The following is a 19,492-nucleotide window of genomic DNA, read 5'->3' on the forward strand; positions in this document are numbered from 1 at the left end:
TGTGGGTTTCGTTCACTGTCAGGGAGTTGTACTAGACGAAACCATAGTGTGAGCTCCTATTATGTAGTACCATGAACTATGCTTCCTTTGCTTCCACACTCATGCATACAACTTTCTCTGAGGGCCCATTTACACAGGGACTTAAATGTGGGGTTTGTCTGAAGCCTTAATGCTTTGGTCTGACAACCAAGTTCCTGCCTCTCTGATCCCTAACTGCACCAACTGGTCAGTCACCCTTACCTTTGCCATTATTTGTTGATGCATTGCTGGGCACCTTTGCTAATGTCAGCAAAGGCATTTAAAGTAGTGTAAAACTACATTGCCAATAATGTGGATGTATCCTAATTCTAATATATTTTTTCTCCTTCTCTTATTTATATCCTACTAACTTGGGTAGCCGGCAGTGCCTGGGTTATTTGAAAAGGGTATTGTTTGTTTTGGGATGTTAGAGCATATAATTTAGTGAATTAGTAACACTATTTATTAGGGAAAAAAGTCTTTGATTTTGTTTTTTTATGAATGCTCTCATTCGAAAATACATAACAATGTGAGTGAACTACAATTCCCAGAATCGTGGTTCAACCCTCCCCAAACTAGGCCTGTATGCACAGCTGGGCATGTTGGGTCTGTGTATCAAGTGTGGTCCAGATCAGTTGTCGGCTGGGTTCGCTGCTCTCTGGATAAGGGTGAACTACAACTCCCACATACCAAGGGCAGTCACCCCCAAAGCCTGCCAGTATTTACAGTTGGTCATGTTGGGCCTGTTTGCCAAGTTTGGTCCAGATCCATCATCGGCTGGATTCAGTGCTGTCTGGATATAGGTGAATGACAACTCCTATAAATCAAGATCAATTCCCCCCAAACCTGTTCTGCATGCCAAATGGAGTCACAGTGCCCTGCCTTGATGCAGGGTGAACTACAACTGTGCTGGCACAGCTGTGCCAGAAGCTACATTTTCTTTTTCTATGCATGGTTAGATTGCACGTGTTTCTGTTAGCCAGGCATTTTGCAGTTAAGCAGCTTTCCCCAGGCTGCTGTCATAGGCTAGCAGCCTGCCTATGGTCGTTGGGGCTTTTGGAACTGCCCTTTTCCCCAGGTTCAGGAGGGAAAAAGGGGACAGTTTGTTCAGTCTTACAGTTTGAAGCCCAACTACAGGAGTGTGAGTTTTTCCCTCCTGTAGAAAAGCTTCGTTTCTTTCAAGCTTGGCTGGGGAAGACAATTCTCACAGCTTTACTAAGAAATACAGCACAGCCCTTGTTGGGGTTAAAGAAACAGATCCACAGCATTCGTGGAAAAAATCCAAAGGACTCCAGCTGGAAAATCTTCAGGAAAATCTTCCGCCACCTTTGTTTCCCATACATAGAAGAAATTGCCCCTAATATTCTCTACTCTGCTCTTTTAGCCGGCACGGTCTACTCGGGTACCCATAAAGCAAATTGGAACTGGGAGTAGGGTCCCACGCCAGCTAAGCCTAAAAGACAGATTGCCCAGGGAAGGGTCAAAAGGATTTCCCTCATAGGAGAAAGAAACAGTTCATGAAGCTAGTTGCCTGTCCATTGTAGTCTGACTTGGCCACGGTGGTACACGCTCTTGTCACATCCCGCCTGGATTACTGCAACGCTCTCTACGTGGGGCTGCCCTTGAAGACGGCCCGGAAGCTTCAGCTGGTCCAACGTGCGGCAGCCATGTTACTAACTGGAGCGGGTAGCAGGGAGCACACAACGCCCTTGTTGTCCCAGCTTCACTGGCTGCCGATTTGCTACCGGACCCAATTCAAGGTGCTGGTCTTGGCCTACAAAGCCCTAAACGGTTCCGGCCCAAAATACCTTTCTGACCGCATCTTGGCCTACGAGCCCACGAGGACCTTGAGATCGTCTGGGGAGGCCCTTCTCTCGATCCCGCCTGCATCACAGGCACGGCTGGCGGGGACGAGGGAGAGGGCCTTCTCGGTGGTGGCCCCCCGGCTGTGGAACACTCTCCCGGCACACATCAGACAGGCGCCCTCCCTCATGTCCTTTCAAAAAAGCCTTAAGACCTGGCTGTTCGAGAGGGCATTTAATTAAGTGCTAAGCAATAACATTACGGTAATGAGAACTGGAATGGTATAAGGAAAATGAGACTGGCTATGATTCTACTAAGAGACGAAGCGGATTTTTATGTAGTTTGTAGTTTGTATTTGTTGTATAGTCATATGTTGTTGATACTGGCCTCTGTAACTGTCTTTTTATGTGTACTGTACACCGCCATGAGTCGCCCGTAAGGGCTGAGAATGGCGGTCAATAAGTGCATCTAATAAATAAATAAAATAATAAATAGACAAGTTAAGAAATATTTGGTTGATTTGTTGAAGATCTAAGAAGTATTTGACTGATTTGTTGCACCAATAAAGAACTTTGTTAAACTTTCCAAGCTTCTAAAGACATTGTATAGGGAAACTCATAGGGCCTCTCAGCCGAGGCATCCCAACATCCCGCTGGGCACATAAAGATCACATCCTGTTAATAGACAATTGCTACAGGCCCAGGGTGTGACAGCACAACAACTTCCATCCTGTTGAGTCAGTCCCGCAAACCCCTCCAGCCTGCTCAGTTGCTAATCAATTCCTCTCTGTTTGCTGTGTGCCACAGGAAAGGGTAGGAAAGAGTTAAGGGAAAGGCAGTGGGTGGGCTCATGCAGATTCCACACCAACAGAGAGAGAAAGGAACCTTAGGATTGCAGCCTGTGGTGGAGAAACACTTAAAATCTAAGATGAAATTTTCCCCACATGGAAGCATTCCTTGCGTGGTGGGGAATAGTGTTTGGGGATGACATTGGCAAGATTTGGGCGGCATGTTCATGGTGCTCACTGTAACCAGCAGTGTCAGTGGAGGGAATGCCTTTGGAGGCTTCTCAACACTTGGAACTATAGTCTGATTGTGGAGGCAGGAGGCTGTCTATGTAAGTGGACACCTCCACCACATAACACATACACATTTTTCACTTTTATTATGTGTATAGATTACTTTGCTCAGAACAGGACCTCAAGGTCCCTTGCAATGGTAAAATAAATTTAGTATAGCTAAAAGATATAAAAGGTTTTCATTAAAATGTAATTAAATAATCCTTGACATTAAAAACAACCAAAATCATCCTTTAAAAAGATAAAATGCACTAAAAAAGCAATAAAGCAGCCAGAAAAGTAGTCCTGAAGTGCTGGAGCCCCTTGAATGACACACTACAAGCCTTTTGCAGAGAGAAGTAGCCCACCAAACTATAAAACCAGAATTCCGTAGGATGGGCCAATCCTATGTAATTCTTAGCACAAAAGTTGAAGTGTTATCAAGCCACTATTGCTGTGTAGATGTACTCTAAATGTAGTAAGATCCATAAATACACAGATAAAATTATGAAAAGTACTGATCACACTCTATCCAACTGATAACAATCTATTCTTTCCCAGTACCTCTTGTAAATAAAACTTTTTTATTCTGTGTATGTAAACACAGATTATTATAACAGAAAAAAGATCAGAATACGAGTGGTAGGTTGCTACGGCATAAAGTTTATGCCATAAACGTTTGATAACCAGGCAGTTGGTTGCTCAACAGAAGAAAAACAATGCACAGCACAAATGTGGCCAATATGGCTTGCTGCAATTTGTAATATAATGTTTGTAAAAGATCCAAAGCATTCCCAAGGAAAAAAAGTCAGCTTTCCCTAGAAAACCTGTTAGCGAATGGCATCGTCTTTCCGCCTCCTTCAGCTTTGTGAGTTCACAGCATCTGCTGTTTAAATATAACAGTACATATGGCAGCATCATTCTGAAGAGCAAAGCACAAAAGAAAAAATAATAATTTCCAGAACTCAGTGGAAGATTATTATGTTCACTTCTGTCATGCTACTGGGACATGACTGTTATGTGCTCACATAAGATTTTCCTCAGAAACAGAGGAAGGAAGGAAGGGAGGGAGGGAGGGAGGGAGGGAGGGAGGGAGGAAGGGAATCACATCAAATAGCATATACCCTAATCCATGTGATGAGGTGATAAGAATGCATTTTTGTTGGCCATCACCTCCGCCACCTTTGTTTCCCATACATAGAAGAAATTGCCCCTAATATTCTCTACTCTGCTCTCCCATATGTCTTTGCATCAGGATTCATGGTCTGCTCTTGTATATGTCAGCCACCTCCAGTGCAGCAGAGTAGAAGGATTTCTCTGCAAGAATCACTATTTTGGAGTTGTGAAGAGGTGCAATTATGAGTAAGCTATTTCAAAATATAGGGGACTTATATGCTAAAGACTGCTCAAACTTCCATACAGTGGCCCTTATTTCTCATGCCAGTAAAGTATTGCTCAAGATCCTGCAAAGAAGACTCCAGCAATACATGGAGAGAGAGAGAGTTGCCAGACGTACAAGCTGGGTTTAGAAAAGGCAGAGGAATGAGAGACCAAATTGCCAATATCCGCTGGATAATGGAGAAAGGCAAGGAGTTTCAGAAAAACATCTATTTCTGTTTTATTTAATATTCTAAAGCCTTTGACTGTGTGGATCATAATAAATTGTGGCAAGTTCTTGGTCGTATGGGCATATCAAATCACCGTGTCTCTCTCCTGAGGAATCTGTATAAGGACCAAGTAGCATCAGTAAGAACTGACCATGGAACAACAGACTGCTGTATGCCTTTCAAGATTGGGAAAGGCATACAGCAGGGTTGTATACTCTCACCCAACCTATTCAACTTGTATGCAGAACACATCATGCGATGTGTGGGGCTTGATGAATGCAAGGCTGAGGTGAAAATTGCTGGAAGAAACATTAACAATCTTAGATGTGCAGATGACACCACTTTGATGGCCAAAAGCGAGGAGGAGCTGAGGAGCCTTCTAATCAAGGTGAAAGAAAAAAGTGCAAAAGCTGGGTGGCAGCTAAACATTAAAAAAAACAAGATTATGGCAACAAGAATGATTGACAATTGGGAAATAGAGGGAGAAAACGTGGAGGCAGTGACATACTTTGTATTTCTAGGTGCAAAGATTACTGCAGATGCAGACTGCAGCCAGGAAATCAGGAGACGCTTACTTCTTGGAAGGAAAGCAATGTCCAATCTTGGTAAAATAGTGAAGAGTAGAGACATCACACTGGCAACAAAGATCCACATAGTTAAAGCAATGGTATTCCCCGTAGTCACCTACGGATGTGAGAGCTGGACCATAGGGAAGGCTGAGCGAAGGAAGATAGATGCTTTTGAACTGTAGTGTTGGAGGAAAGTTCTGAGAGTGCCTTGGACTGCGAGAAGATCCAACCAGTTCATACTTCAGGAAATAAAGCATGACTGCTCATTGGAGGGAAGGATAGTAGAGGCCAAGATGAGGTACTTTGGCCACATCATGAGAAGAAAGGAAAGCTTAGAGAAGACAATGATGCTGGAGAAAATGGAAGGAAAAAGGAAGAGGGGCTGACCAAGGGCAAGATGAATGGATGGGATCCTTGAAGTGACTGGATTGACCTTGAAGGAGTTGGGGGTGGTGACGGCTGACAGGGAGCTCTGGCGTGGGCTGGTCCATGAGGTCACAAAGAGTCGGAAATGACTGAACGAATGAACAACAACATCTGCTTCATGAGATATGGAGGAGAGATGTCTAAAACAACAAGTCTTCTTAGCAATCATTCACAGTATATTTTCTCTTATGCTACCAGATTGCTGGCCTCCAACCAGCCCTCCAAATTAGGTCCCATGACCAAAACAGACCTCTAATCTACTATTCCTATATTGGCTGAAGATGGCAGAAAGACAGTCATATGTATTGGGAAACTGAAATCTGAACTCCAGTTCCCAACTCAAGCATGACATCTTGTGCTTTGTTCCTGTTTGCCTAACCCACACTCTGTCCCCCGGCCCACTCATTGTCATAGTCTTAGTTCCTGTGTCTAATGTGATATCTGACTTCCAACCCATCTGGCCTATTTGATAGAACTAGATTCCAGAGCTGGCATTTCCTGGTAGGACTGTTTTGTTTTGTTTTAAAACTTTTACACTTTTTTAAAAAAACCAAAACTTTTTAGTAATCCCAACAAAAGTAAAAAAAAAAAAAAAGCAAATCAATTACTGAATGGTAAGTAAACCCCAATGTAAATTGCACAAGCTCAACAGATCTACTTTGATTGGGACAAGCAATAGGATTTAGGCCCATATTCGTAACAAAAAATTAAAAGATGTTCCAGCTGATTATTTCATAATCAACTGGAACAAAGCTCATGAAAGTACTGTAACAAGCTCATTATTATTTGAAGATAAAATATGTGTTGATTCTTGAGAGTTAGACCTAAATTCTTTAAGTAGGGCAATAACAAAAGGCTGGTGGCTTCCATTTCAGTGAGGCAGTGAATGAGCTCTGTGTTTTTGACTGAACTTTCAAGTAGTTATCCAAGAGTCGTAACTTTATCTGCAAAGTTGTTTTACCATCTTAGATAGCTTCTCTCCTTTTTTGATTAAAACTTGTAGTGGGCAGCTAAACCAGGAAATCCTAATTGGATGGCTCCCCGTGTGGGTCTGCCTCCAGGGGCAAACCAAGAATGGACAACTTTCCCTGAACAGACTCAGAAGTGGAGTGGGCAGATCAAAAGACAACCTGGCAAAATGGCACTACGTAAAAGAATGCTCCACCTTGTGTGACTCTGGAGCAGAACAAGCAACTCTGCATCTGTATGCTTGTCCGCAATATCCTGCCTCATGTATAGAGGAAGAATTGTTTGAGACTACAGACAATGTGGTCACTGTTGCCTATTTTTGGTCAAAATATATTTAGCCACTTGTGCTCCTTCTATTTTTATTAATTACATACTAATTTATGCTTTGATATGAAATAAATAAACTACTCCACTGCCACTAATGCCGTTAATTGTCACTGCAAAGCAGGCAACTCTGTTGAAGGACTCGAAAAACAAAAGTGAAGGCCACTTTTTGGGGCTTTCATGCTGGACAGCTTTATGTTTCATATTTATGTTTAGTCTTTCAAGTTTAGGCGTTCTGTAAAATAGAAAACAATTGACCACACAAACTTGTTAATTCATGCAAATTATTGCAAATACATTCTGCTTCAGAAAACAAACTAGGTTGTTTATTTCTTGACAGATCTGCTAATCCAGGATTAAAGTTGTTATATTTAGTGGCTGAATTTCTGAATAAACAAAAAGTTCAGACCGAAGACTAATAAAAAAGTGCATTACTAGAGGAAAAAAAGTGTATTCCTAGAGAAAGGTCACTCTAAGTCTAAACAAGTGCAAAAGTGGCAGTTAAATGTTGAAAAAATGGGGAGTACAGTATATACTTATAAGCAAAAAAGGTGACAAAAATGGACAAAAACATCAAGTACTTATCCATCGATTGATGCAAGAAAAAGGTCACAGGGATGCCAGCTCAATGAGCTCTGTACAGTGTAAATGTGGCCTGAAAAAGGCAGAGTGAAGAGCAAGGAAAGTAACTGGCTTCTCTTAGGGACATTTTCTCTACTTCTCTCCTAGCCTACCTCCTTTTCAGCCAAAGCAGAGTTCAGCAGCAACATGGATAAGTCCACAAAAAAAGTATATGCATCAGTAAATACAGTAGGTTCTTTGGCATGCTTCTTTCCTATGTCTATGAGGATCATGTGTTTGAATAGACAGATTATTTTAATAGAAGCAATCACAGGGAAGTCAGTCCAGTCCCAGTCATGCACCAGTAATCCCAGAAGATGAAGTTATACAAAAAGGTCTCTGCTAGACCAGACATTACTGGCAAAAGCCTTTAAAATGCACAGCCAGAGAGATCCTGGGTCTCATTAAACTACAAAACCCAGAATTCTGCAGGAGGCAGCCACCAGCTTTCAGATGGGATTCTGTGAGGACACCGCCACCAAATAAAATATGTGAGGATAAATGAGGCAAAGAAGAGAAGAGTGTGGCTGTGCACTATATATGTGTGTGTATATATATACTGTGTATATTTCCTGTAAAATTTGAACAAAGAAATGTTTATTGATTCTCAGGCACATAAAGCATAATGGTTACACAGTATTTTTCTTCACAGTACTTCCTGGATATTGTTACATTCAACTTTTATTATTATGCATCATAAAACTGTTATTATATAACATTCAGAATGGCGTATCTTATGCCAACTTGGTCTAGTAACTTCCTTTTACTTTAAAATGTAATTCTTTCTTAGTCTCCTGACTGGCTATCTTAAATCTTGTAGTTTCTTCTTCTTATCAATAGTTTAACTGTAAATTTATTTCTCAAATAACACTTTTCTCCTCAGTCCCACTGACTGATACTTATGCACAGATTATCTTTTTTATTACTTCAGTACTGCCACTGAAGAAACAATATAATACTGGGAATTCTTTCCCGTAGCTCACAGGCTACATTCTACTTCAAGATTGGTTCCTTTAACATTTTAAATATTAAGGCTGAAGTCTTTAACTTATAATAGGAACCTCCTTACTCCAGCCCCCACATAGCCAAAGACATCTTCTCTTTAGCTCACCCAGCTAAAGACTGGCTCATATTTCAAAATGTCAACTCTTCTGTTCGTTAGCTCTGCCCCTTTTTCCTCCTAGCTCTTCTGAAATGGATACGTTTCTACTGCAGGAGCTTTGTTACTGCAGCAATGCATCAACTCATCAGCTGCAGCTAAGGCTGGCTTGCACTTGCAATCTACCAACATTAATAAACACATTCAAAACTTACATTAAAATTAGATTTTCCGTTACAGATGCACATTCTTTGCCTACCTTTTCAGCTCTAGTGTGAAAGAGGTGACACATGAAGGCATTAAACATGTCCAGCCCAAAGGTCAAACATTTCAGGAAATACACCATATATTGTAGAAGATTTATAGCTGGCTGTCTCCAGATGCCAGATGCTTGATGAGTGAGCACATCCTACTTGATAACCAATGATTGTGCTGTTGGTTCTTCTGTCTTTTCCAGACTTTAAAGGATGGTAAGGTATATTCAGCATCTGTCAGGTCCTGCTGAGGAAACAGACTCTCAGCTTCTTCAGTCACCAGCTGCTCAGATTTGTGAAGGAAGCCATTAACTGTATGTCCTGGCAATCTACTTCCTATACATCAGACTCTTGTACCACTCCACAGGGTGAGTTATGGCACAACTCTTCAGTCTCTAAATCAGGAGTGAACTTTAGCTGATCTGGAGGCCAATTTTATGCTCAAACTGCCTTCTGTTTTTAGGGGAAGGAGTATTTTTGTTAATTTGATAGTGCTAAAGTGTGATTTATTTAAAAGGTCATTTCTCACTCATGAAAACCAGAGTTGCTCTGCTCTAGACGAGTCGAGCTCTACAAAACAGCCTGGGGTGGGGCATGTGACCCCGAGGCTCCACTTGTCCACCCTCCCAATAAATGGCAGTGAAAAAACATGTGGATATTGGATTTCACCAAAATAACGAAACATTCAAATCAAAGAAGAATAAGAAAAAATATTCCAGTTTTCCAAATGCATGTCGGAAGCAGGCTTAAATGAAATAAAAACAAGAAAATGCTTAGAAGTGAACAAAAGCTGCTCTCTAGATTAACAGTAAACAAACAATGTACATGTGCCGGCATAACTCACAGCTATCCTCTTAATACAAAACAATTGCTACAATTGGAACTGTTGCCCTGGCTTGAAAGCTAGAGCTAGCACTCCAGTTCTTTTGAACTCATCCCCTTTGCGCGACACCAGTGGTTATCAACCTGTGGATCCCCAGATGTTTTGGCCTTCAACTCCCAGAAATCCTAACAGCTGGTAAACTGGCTGGGATTTCTAGGAGTTGTAGGCCAAAACATCTGGGGACCCACAGGTTGAGAACCACTGCTCTACACAATGAAGCATTCAATTTATGCAATCAGAGAGTATATTCATTCTCCCATATAGAAATCCTGAGATTCCAATATTTAAGGATGCTTCAGTATAATGTTATGAGAGCTTTGCTTGTTTGAATTTCACTGCCATTACAAGATGGACACTTAAATTCTATTGGCTGTAACATCCTATTAGTTATGCTTTCAGGCTTGAAAGTTGATAACCATATCAGCACAGCCTGGAATACCATACTGGGGGCAACTGGAGGGCATTTTCTATTATAACCCCTTCCTGCCCCCACTGGAGCCTTACTTACTTTGGAGCAATCTGGAAAATGGCAGAGTGCTTTAGAGTCCCTCTCCAAAAACCACATCCCTCAGCATGATCCAAGTTACAGAGCAAATGAAGACAGAATTTGTTTTGGGGCTAAATGCAATGCAGAGCCCTAATATTTTCCCTTTCTGTCCTTTTTTTTTTACAGAGCTTTACACGTTTCTAGAGAATAGCCATAGAAAACTAATTTGGGGCAACTTGTGAACAAACCACTTTGCAGATTTGGACATTCCTGAAATGATTATCCTCTGAACTCTTACGAGTGAGACCAATGGGCTTTCTTCATTATAAAAGTGGTCTGCATTTTTTAATGTTAAGTTCTGGAACTACCAATGTAATTTTGTGGGCAAATAGGACAGAATAGAATGGAATGGAAAAGAGGAGAATGAAGGACTCAGTATGGGAGGGAACTCAGTGTCTGTAACTACAGATGCAGCAACAATGTGTGGTTCTTGGACACACAAAGTTAAATATCGGGCTCAGACTACAATTTCAGGGCTTTTCATAATTAGGTTTTTCCACATAAGGCATTTAAAATACCATTTTAAAAACTGAATTGCCAGGCCACATTTTTCTTCTCCAAATGCCTTCAAATCCTGCACTTGGACTCTCTATAGTTATTTTAATGTGGAAATTGCTGCCCATCCACTCCCCAAAAACAGCTTGTAAAAAAACGCAATGATTTGAATGTATGGGAACCAAACATTTGGAAGACAAATGTAGAAGCTGAATACAGCAATGGTAAAAACTTCTTTTAATAGCTGCAAGTTCAAATCTGGCTGGAGATGGAGCAAGGTCCCTTGTTTTTCTGCAAGTGCTGAGCATTAGAAGCCTTATGCTAGGAAAGGATTCAACATCCTGCTTGTTTGGGTAATAACTCCTCCATTAGAGACAATATTAGAAATTCAGCTTTTGATCTCTCCTTCTGGACTCTTTAAAATCCAAGCTGTGAACCAGCAGCTGATACTTTACATATCACCCCAACAGCCAGCAATATATAAAGCTTGGAAAACTGCATGCAAGGAAAATTAATGAGGGGCTATTAAGGGATATATAGTCGCTCAGATTTGCATTATACTACATAACAGCAAAGAAAAGCTGCCTGCCTTTTGTTGTTGCAGTAAACAAGCAAGAGAGCATTATGGAACAAAATAAATGGGAATCTTTCTGCTGATCTATCCTAATTGCGAAGAAGCCAAGGCAAAGGGAGAAAGATGTTCTTGTCGTTATTGCAGAACAAGCACGGGAAGTTGCACTGGTACAATGGGTGGCAAATGAGCTCAGTGGCACCCTTGTGAAGCTGTACAGTAGCATATGGCACAACAGATCTGGAGCAGCAAATGCCAGAGTGTTGAAACAAGTCATTTGTTAAATTAACTATTGAAAACAGCACAACGAAAATTGGATCCGTCTAGCAAGCACCTCAACTTCATTTGTATCTACTCAGAAGAAGTTTTCTTACAGATGAAACATTTCTAGATTTGCTTGCATGCTATTTTTATTTAAAGAATAACTTTTTGTTCAGTTAACTCATGTTTAAAACTGGAATTCTCAAAAATATCTGCAGAATTAATGCATTATGTACTGTTTAGCATTATATACACAAAAGAGGGAAAGTTGTGTGGGTATATATTTAAATATCCACAGCAAATGCATTTTTGCTTTCATTGGAAGTCCAGAATTAAACAGATTTCTGACCATTAACTGAGTCTGGTTCCCTCCTCAATCCAGAAAGTACAAAACTGGCTAAATCCATTTTTAAAAAGAAATGAGGATGAGGAAATATCTCACAGATTTCTTTTGAACTTATTAGCCGCTGAGAAAGCACTAATTTCCACTGAGAATTGCCTGGCAAATGGATTCAGTTAATAGGTGCACAATTATTCAGTGCTGATCCAGGTAAAAGTAGCAATATAAGACTGGAGTCAAGCTCTCTTTAATTTGGAAGAGTTTTGAAGAAAGAACTTCAGAGAAGGCAATGGCTGGCCCAACAAGGGCCACAACTGAATGCGTCACTTGATATTTCCAGGTAGTAGATTTTGACTGCTTTCTGACTTCTTCCCACAAGCAAAATTGTACCCAAAATTCTTAGTATGCCAAACTACACCTGTTTAATAATAATCATCATTATCATCTTTATTTATACCCTGTCACCATCTCCCCAAAGGGACTCGGGGCGGCTAACATGAGGCCAAGCCCAAAATTACATTACAACAAAATAAAATACAAACAAGCAAATAATAACATCAAAATAAAATACATGAAATAGCAAAACATAAAATAAACAATTACAAAATGACATGATAGAGAAATAAAACACAGTGGGCGGGGCAATTGTACAAGATAAAATTGATAAAACCCTGAGTGAGACAGGTAAATGAAAAAGTATGTGTCTGAGGGGGGAGCACAAAAGGGGTGAACAATGGGGTTGGGCCTTCATTAAGGGTGAGGGAAAGTATATCATGAGGACAGAACTGTAGTTGGAACAGACATAACATGGGGTATGTGTTCACTAGTCAGAGGCACACTGGAAGAGCCAGGCTTTTAGGTCTCTCTTAAAAGCTGCCAGGATGGGGGCTTGCCTAATCTCACTAGGTAGCAAGTTCCAAAGCCGAGGGGCTTTGGATTTCTCCAGCTTCCCTTCACCTTTTCCATAATGCCAGTGCTATTCTCACTAGACAAAAGGCAAAGAAGGGTGGTCTTGACCAGTATAAAAAGACTAATAAAAAAAAAGAACTTCTAACAACAGAGGCATTCTTGTATTATGTTTTACTGTTATTAAAGTTCTTAAACAATCATTCATCACTATATTTATTGACCCCGCACATAATGACTCACATCAAAGCCTGACCTTGCCAAGTCCATATTTCAACCGTTTTCATTCCCTCCAGCGCATGAAGTGTGCCATGCTTTGCTGATGTCACTTTGCTGCACAATTGTGTTAATTAGAAAGAGAGGAGAAAGCAAGTAGCTGGCTGGCAAAGTGAATAAAGGAGGTGAGAGAAGACAGTGAATCAGGGGAACTGTGAACTGACCCCTGAACACTTACTAGATTGTATTGTCGAAGGCTTTCATGGCTGGAATCACTCAGTTCCTGTGGGTTTTTTCGGGCTATATGGCCATGTTCTAGAGGCATTTCTCCTGACGTTTCGCCTGCATCTATGGCAAGCATCCTCAGAGGTGAGGTCTGACCTCACCTCTGAGGATGCTTGCCATAGATGCAGGCGAAACATCAGGAGAAATGCCTCTAGAACATGGCCATATAGCCCGAAAAAACCCACAAGAACTGACTTACTATATTATTGCAATATGTATTGTCAAGCACTAGAAAGAAATGCTGTATATATGATTAACATATAGATAACTCACAGTTACAGTTTACCATATTGAGGAATGAGCACTGATGTATTCTCCTGCTTCATCTCAACATTTCCTTTGCTTTTATCAGTTAAAAATACTTTTAGATAGAAAAATATATCTATTTGAAGTATTATGAGATTATACACACACACAGAAGACTATCATGCCAAGGAAAAGTTTGTACTGCTGGGGTCCTTTCCCCAGTGTACTTGGACCAGCCACCCACCTAAGAGAATGCATCACTTGAAAAAGACTGTCTTGTAAAGCACAGAACAGAGAGAGATTTATCTGAAGCCATATGGTAACAATTTATGGATCACACTGAGGGCTTCTGCCATTAAAATATCAAAGTAAGTGCTACTGCTGTTATAGCTGTTGTAAGAAATAACTCATGAAGATCTCATATTTAAGAGAGCATTTGTTTCTCGGCCATTTTTGCTACTGTTGTGCTTAGGCCTCTTGTCACAAGTTCTCTATCTATAGAAGACATACTTGGAACTGTAAACCCTCCCATGATACCTAGACTGGGAATCCAACAGATTTACATTTCTTTCAAAGATATGAGATTTCCTCTTTTTACTTTAGATACTCCCAAATGTTTTTGTAGTCCTCTTCGGTTGAAATTTAGTACTCTGCTATAGCAATCCTATGCACTCTTGTCCAGGGGGCATAAAAGCAAAATAAAATAAAAAATAAAATAAGGTATTTCTTGAGTGCCAGCATGGCATAATGGCTTGAGTGTTGGACTAATACTCTAGGACAGTGGTTCTCAACCTGCAGTTCCCCAGGTGTTTTGGGCTACAAGTCCCAGAAATCCCAGGCAGTTTACCAGCTGTTAGGATTTCTGAGAGTTGAAGACCAAAATATCTGAGGACCCACAGGCCACTGCTCCAGTAGCTTGTCTGCACTAGTCACATATACCATGTTTGACCAGAAGTCACTCCTGGGCATTCAGAATGATGCCCAGGAACTTCTGTTCCCTGATGTGGAGAAAATCCTGTTAATCTGATTCTAACCCAATGTTAGGAAAAGCCTGAAACTCGAGAACAGCTTCCACTTGCATGTGTGAACAGCAGGACTGGTTCTGATGCTGCTTTTGATCTGATGGTAGTTTTGATCACACAGTCTAGCTCCACTATCCTACTTTTCTCACTGTCCATTGCAAGAAGAATTGCATCTACCTTTTCATTCTTCATCACCGCAGTGGTGAGCATAGAGCTCCAGAAGGAGAAACCTCTTTACTACCATGCGTAACTTTACATGGGCTTCTCGAAGACAATCACCACATGGGTCATTTTTGCCCCATTTTGCTGCTTTGTTTCTCAACTATGATGGGGCCTGCAGTAGAGATATGTAAACAACATGGCAGAATCTGGGGGTGGCCTAAAGCAGCAATGCTTTGGACCAGCCCCAGCTTTTGTGGCCCATGTAGAGGATTCAGCAATCAAATCCCCACTCAGCCAAAGAAATCCACAAGGTAGTACAACTAGCTCTAATTTTTATATTAAACAAATCTGGGTATATGTATCTCATTCTTCCTTCATGTTTAAAATGAACATAATTCTGAACATTTTGACTTTGATATGAATGCTACAGTACTCCATTACTGGTTTCTGAAACAGACTTGCCTACAAGTGATTGTCCTGCCATTTAAATAATAATAATTTGCTTGTTTGGCCAGTTCCTAAATGAGTTATTATTATTATTATTATTAATCTTTATTTATACCCCACCACCATCTATCCAATGGGGACTTGGGGTGGCTAACATGAGGCCAAGCCCAAGAATAATACACCAGAACAATACAAAACAATTTAAAAAATTAAACACAAACAAAATACACAATGCAACAAAATGAAATAAACAATAAAAAATAACATAGAATCAGTCACAGAGTGTGGGCCAAATGTACAGGATAAAATGTTAAAAACGTTAAAACCCTGGGTGAGGTAGGAAATAGGGAAAGTGTATTTGTAAAGGAGGAGTCCGAGATGGGGGAGCATGGCATTTTGGGCTTCATTTGGGTGGGGGAAAGTGCATCGTGTAAACAAACTGTAGATGGAAACTAACAAAAGAGTTGGGTGGTCACTCTCCGAAGGCACATCAGAAAAGCCAAAATTTTAACACTTTCTTAAAAGCTTCTAGGGTGGGACCCTGCCTGATCTCACCTGGTAATGAGTTCCAGAGTCGGGGAGCCACAGCGGAGAAGGCTCTCCCTTGTGCCCACAAGTCGTGCTTGTGAAAGGGGAAGGGGTGAGAGGAGAGTCTCTCCAGGAGATCGAAGAGATCGTGCAGGTTTATGGTAGGAGATGTAGTCGCAAAATCATTTGCTGTTGAGCAGATAAGATTTCCTACTTCCCAAACCTTTATATACCAAAGGAATGAGGTTGTCCAACACTCACTTTCTTAGTTTGATCTTTCATTTTCTTTCTCATTCTTTCTTTCATTACCTTGCAATATAAAACACCATATCCACCTTTGGGACACATGTATTTTTGGTTTTTCCTAACATGTAAATTGCCATCCAAACTGATTACTCATGTCAAGACTCAGGGGCCAAGGTATTGTTCTGCCAGTTATTGAAAACATTAAATACGTTTGGGGCAATCAACAAGCATGGGCCAAAGCAGCAGCTGCCTTTCAAAGCACCTCATCTGAGGAATCAATGCTCAAAATATTCTGCATTTAAATTGCAAACAGAAGATCTATTGGGGGAAGGGCAAGGGAGCTTAATTTCAAATAGATTCATGTGTTGGAAGCTGGGTAGAATTCATATTCTGAGGCAACAGTTCATTAGTATTCATAATTCCTTAACATCTTTATAGTTAACATTATCCATTCTTTCTCTCTTCCTGGAAAGCTACCATAATCCCCTATATCATGGGATAGATAGCACCTGCACAGAGCTTGGAAATTTAAGTTTATGTTGGAAAATAAGGACATGTAACAAAGTTGTGGTAGGATAATGCCTTTGGTCCCAAAAAATTGTTTCTGTTTGTATGTCAAAACCAAAGCCACACCGCAGAACCCAATTGGAAGCCATTACATTTGGAACCAAAGACCAATGAGAGGTGGTCTCCAAAGTGCCAAATGATACCATCTATATTTTTAAATCCAGGAAAACACTCTTTCCTAATAGCAAATGCCCAAATGTAAAATCCACCCAATGCTTTCTGCAGGCAGCCACCTGTTAAATGGGGTGCTCTACTCATGGCAGTCCTATTCACCTTTATCCAAGGCTGATCTAAAGAAGTGCTGCAAAGTTATGTTGTGGGATAAATAGTTAGCAAACAACTCCCACACACACACACACACACACACACACACAGAGGAATACATGCATCACCTGTTTTCAGTAAATGCAGCTAAACTATACAATTAATGCAGCGTGAAACCACTTTAACTGTAATAGCTCAAAGTTATGGAATCATTGGAGATGCAGTTTTACAAAGTCTTTGGACTACTGTAATGCACTCTACATGGGGCTACCCTTCAAAACGGCCCGGAAATTTCAATCGGTCCAATGGGCGGCAGCCAGGTTGTTAACTGGGGCTCCTTACAGGGAGCGGTCAACCCTCCTGTTTAAGAAGCTCCATTGGCTGCCGTTCATTTTCCGCTCCCAATTCAAGGTACAGGTGCTTACCTACAAAGCCCTAAACGGTTTGGGACCCGCCTACCTGCGTGACTGCATCACTGTGTATGAACCCACATGATCTCTTCGATCATCTGGAGAGGCCCTACTCGTGCTCCCACCTCCATTGCAAGCGCGATTGGTGGGGACGAGGGACAGGGCCTTCTCGGTGGTGGCCCCTCGACTCTGGAACTCACTCCCCAGGGACATCAGACATGCCCCAACGCTGGCAGTCTTTAGGAGGAGCCTGAAAACATGGTTGTTCCAGTGTGCCTTCCCAGAATAATGAAACTCCCAGCAATATGTCCCGAAATGCACTTTATTAGTGATCTAGGATTGTCTGCACACTCTATCCCTCTCCAAAATTTCTATCCTGGTTATATGTTACCTGGTCACGCCCAGCATTATTTTTTTAATTTTTTTTAAATTAGTACATTTGGCCCTGCCATAGGTTTTTAAACATCGTTGTGTTATTGTTAATGTGTATTGCTATTTTCTGTTTGTGAGATTTATTTATTGTTTGTATTACTGTTGCTATTGTTTTATTGTTGTATTGTGGGCTCGGCTTCATGTAAGCCGCACCGAGTCCCTTGGGGAGATGGTAGCGGGGTACAAATAAAGTATTGCTATTTTCTGTTTGTGAGTTTTATTTATTGTTTGTATTACTGTTGCTATTGTTTTATTGTTGTATTGTGGGCTCGGCTTCATGTAAGCTGCACCGAGTCCCTTGGGGAGATGGTAGTGGGGTACAAATAAAGTATTGCTATTTTCTGTTTGTGAGTTTTATTTATTGTTTGTATTACTGTTGCTATTGTTTTATTGTTGTATTGTGGGCTCGGCTTCATGTAAGCTGCACCGAGTCCCTTGGGGAGATGGTAGTGGGGTACAAATAAAGTATTGCTATTTTCTGTTTGTGAGTTTTATTTATTGTTTGTATTACTGTTGCTATTGTTTTATTGTTGTATTGTGGGCTCGGCTTCATGTAAGCCGCACCGAGTCCCTTGGGGAGATGGTAGCGGGGTACAAATAAAGTATTATTATTATTATTATTATTATTATTATTATTATTATTATTTGGCCTTCTGTGCCAAAGAATGTTAGGGCCTCACGATACTCCAAATCCCAGGATTCCATAGCATTGAGTCATATCAGTTAAAGTGGTGTCAAACTATTAATTCTATAGAGTAAATGCAACCAGTCCACTAGCTTAGGTACGAAGCTCACAATAGAAGACTTGCAGATTTAGTGACCATTTGGCAGGATATTTCCATGCAGAAACATTATAAGGTTTTCACTGAGAACCATTCATCTTGATACTGGCGGTAGTAAATTTGCTCTGAAATATTTGCCTAGTATACCACTAGAAAAACAAAGTCACTATTCATGGCTTTTCAAACAGCAATGCAATTAATTGTTCTTAAGAGACACCTCTTAAGTGTTATTCCTTATCATGGGGCCATGATGCACAATCATGACAGATTTCAGCTGAGCTGATCTGCCAGATGCATTCTTAAAAACCAAAGAAGGGGAGGGAGTTAATTGCATGTGTAAAAGATTCAGAATACTATATTTGATTAAAAAAAAACACGAGAGGGGGATGGAAACCAAGGAGCTACAGCAGGGGAGAGGGGCAAAAGAACGAGAGAAAACACATAATAGCGTTTTAGTCTGTCATTTCCCCCCACAGAGTAGTAAATAAGAGCTTTGATACATAAAAGCAGTTATCAAACAGTAACAAATTAGCTCTTTGCCATCTGTGATCCACATGCAAGAGGGAGGGAGGTGGGTGACAGTTTGGGCAAGATTTTTGAAATATGAAATCAACTATTTATGAACTGGTTTCAGAGTCTTGCTGTCTACTTTGCCTCTTCAAATGCGACCACAAGAAAGGAGAGAGGTTTTCAACGCTAACTCAAAACAGCAGTTGTGGTCCCAGTTCTTTAAACGATGCTAATTGCTGGCTGACATTCGTAAACAAGATGTTTCCCTTCCTACCACAGTCAGCTCCAGCACATTGTCACTTTCGGAACATCACTCCGAAGATGAAGGATGGGGACAATTTTCTCTCCGCCCAGTTCACAGCTCTCATGCGCTGCAAAGGAGTCATCAGCTAACGTAGTCGCTACTGCCTTACACATGGGAGGAACTGCTCCCATGCTTTTCAGAACTAAATAAGAAAATGAATCTGAGTTAAAATTTCACATTATACGTTTCTATAATAACATTTTTGAGATGACTCTCTTTCTTCCTCACCCCTACTTAATATAAAAGTATCAAGTTCAAGACATTTGGGAGCATGAGAATACAATTTGCCCTCCATTTCACAGATTCTGTATCCATGGATTC

The sequence above is a fragment of the Anolis sagrei genome, chromosome 1, assembly GCF_037176765.1.
Source record: "Anolis sagrei isolate rAnoSag1 chromosome 1, rAnoSag1.mat, whole genome shotgun sequence".
Classification (NCBI taxonomy): Eukaryota; Metazoa; Chordata; class Lepidosauria; order Squamata; family Dactyloidae; genus Anolis; species Anolis sagrei.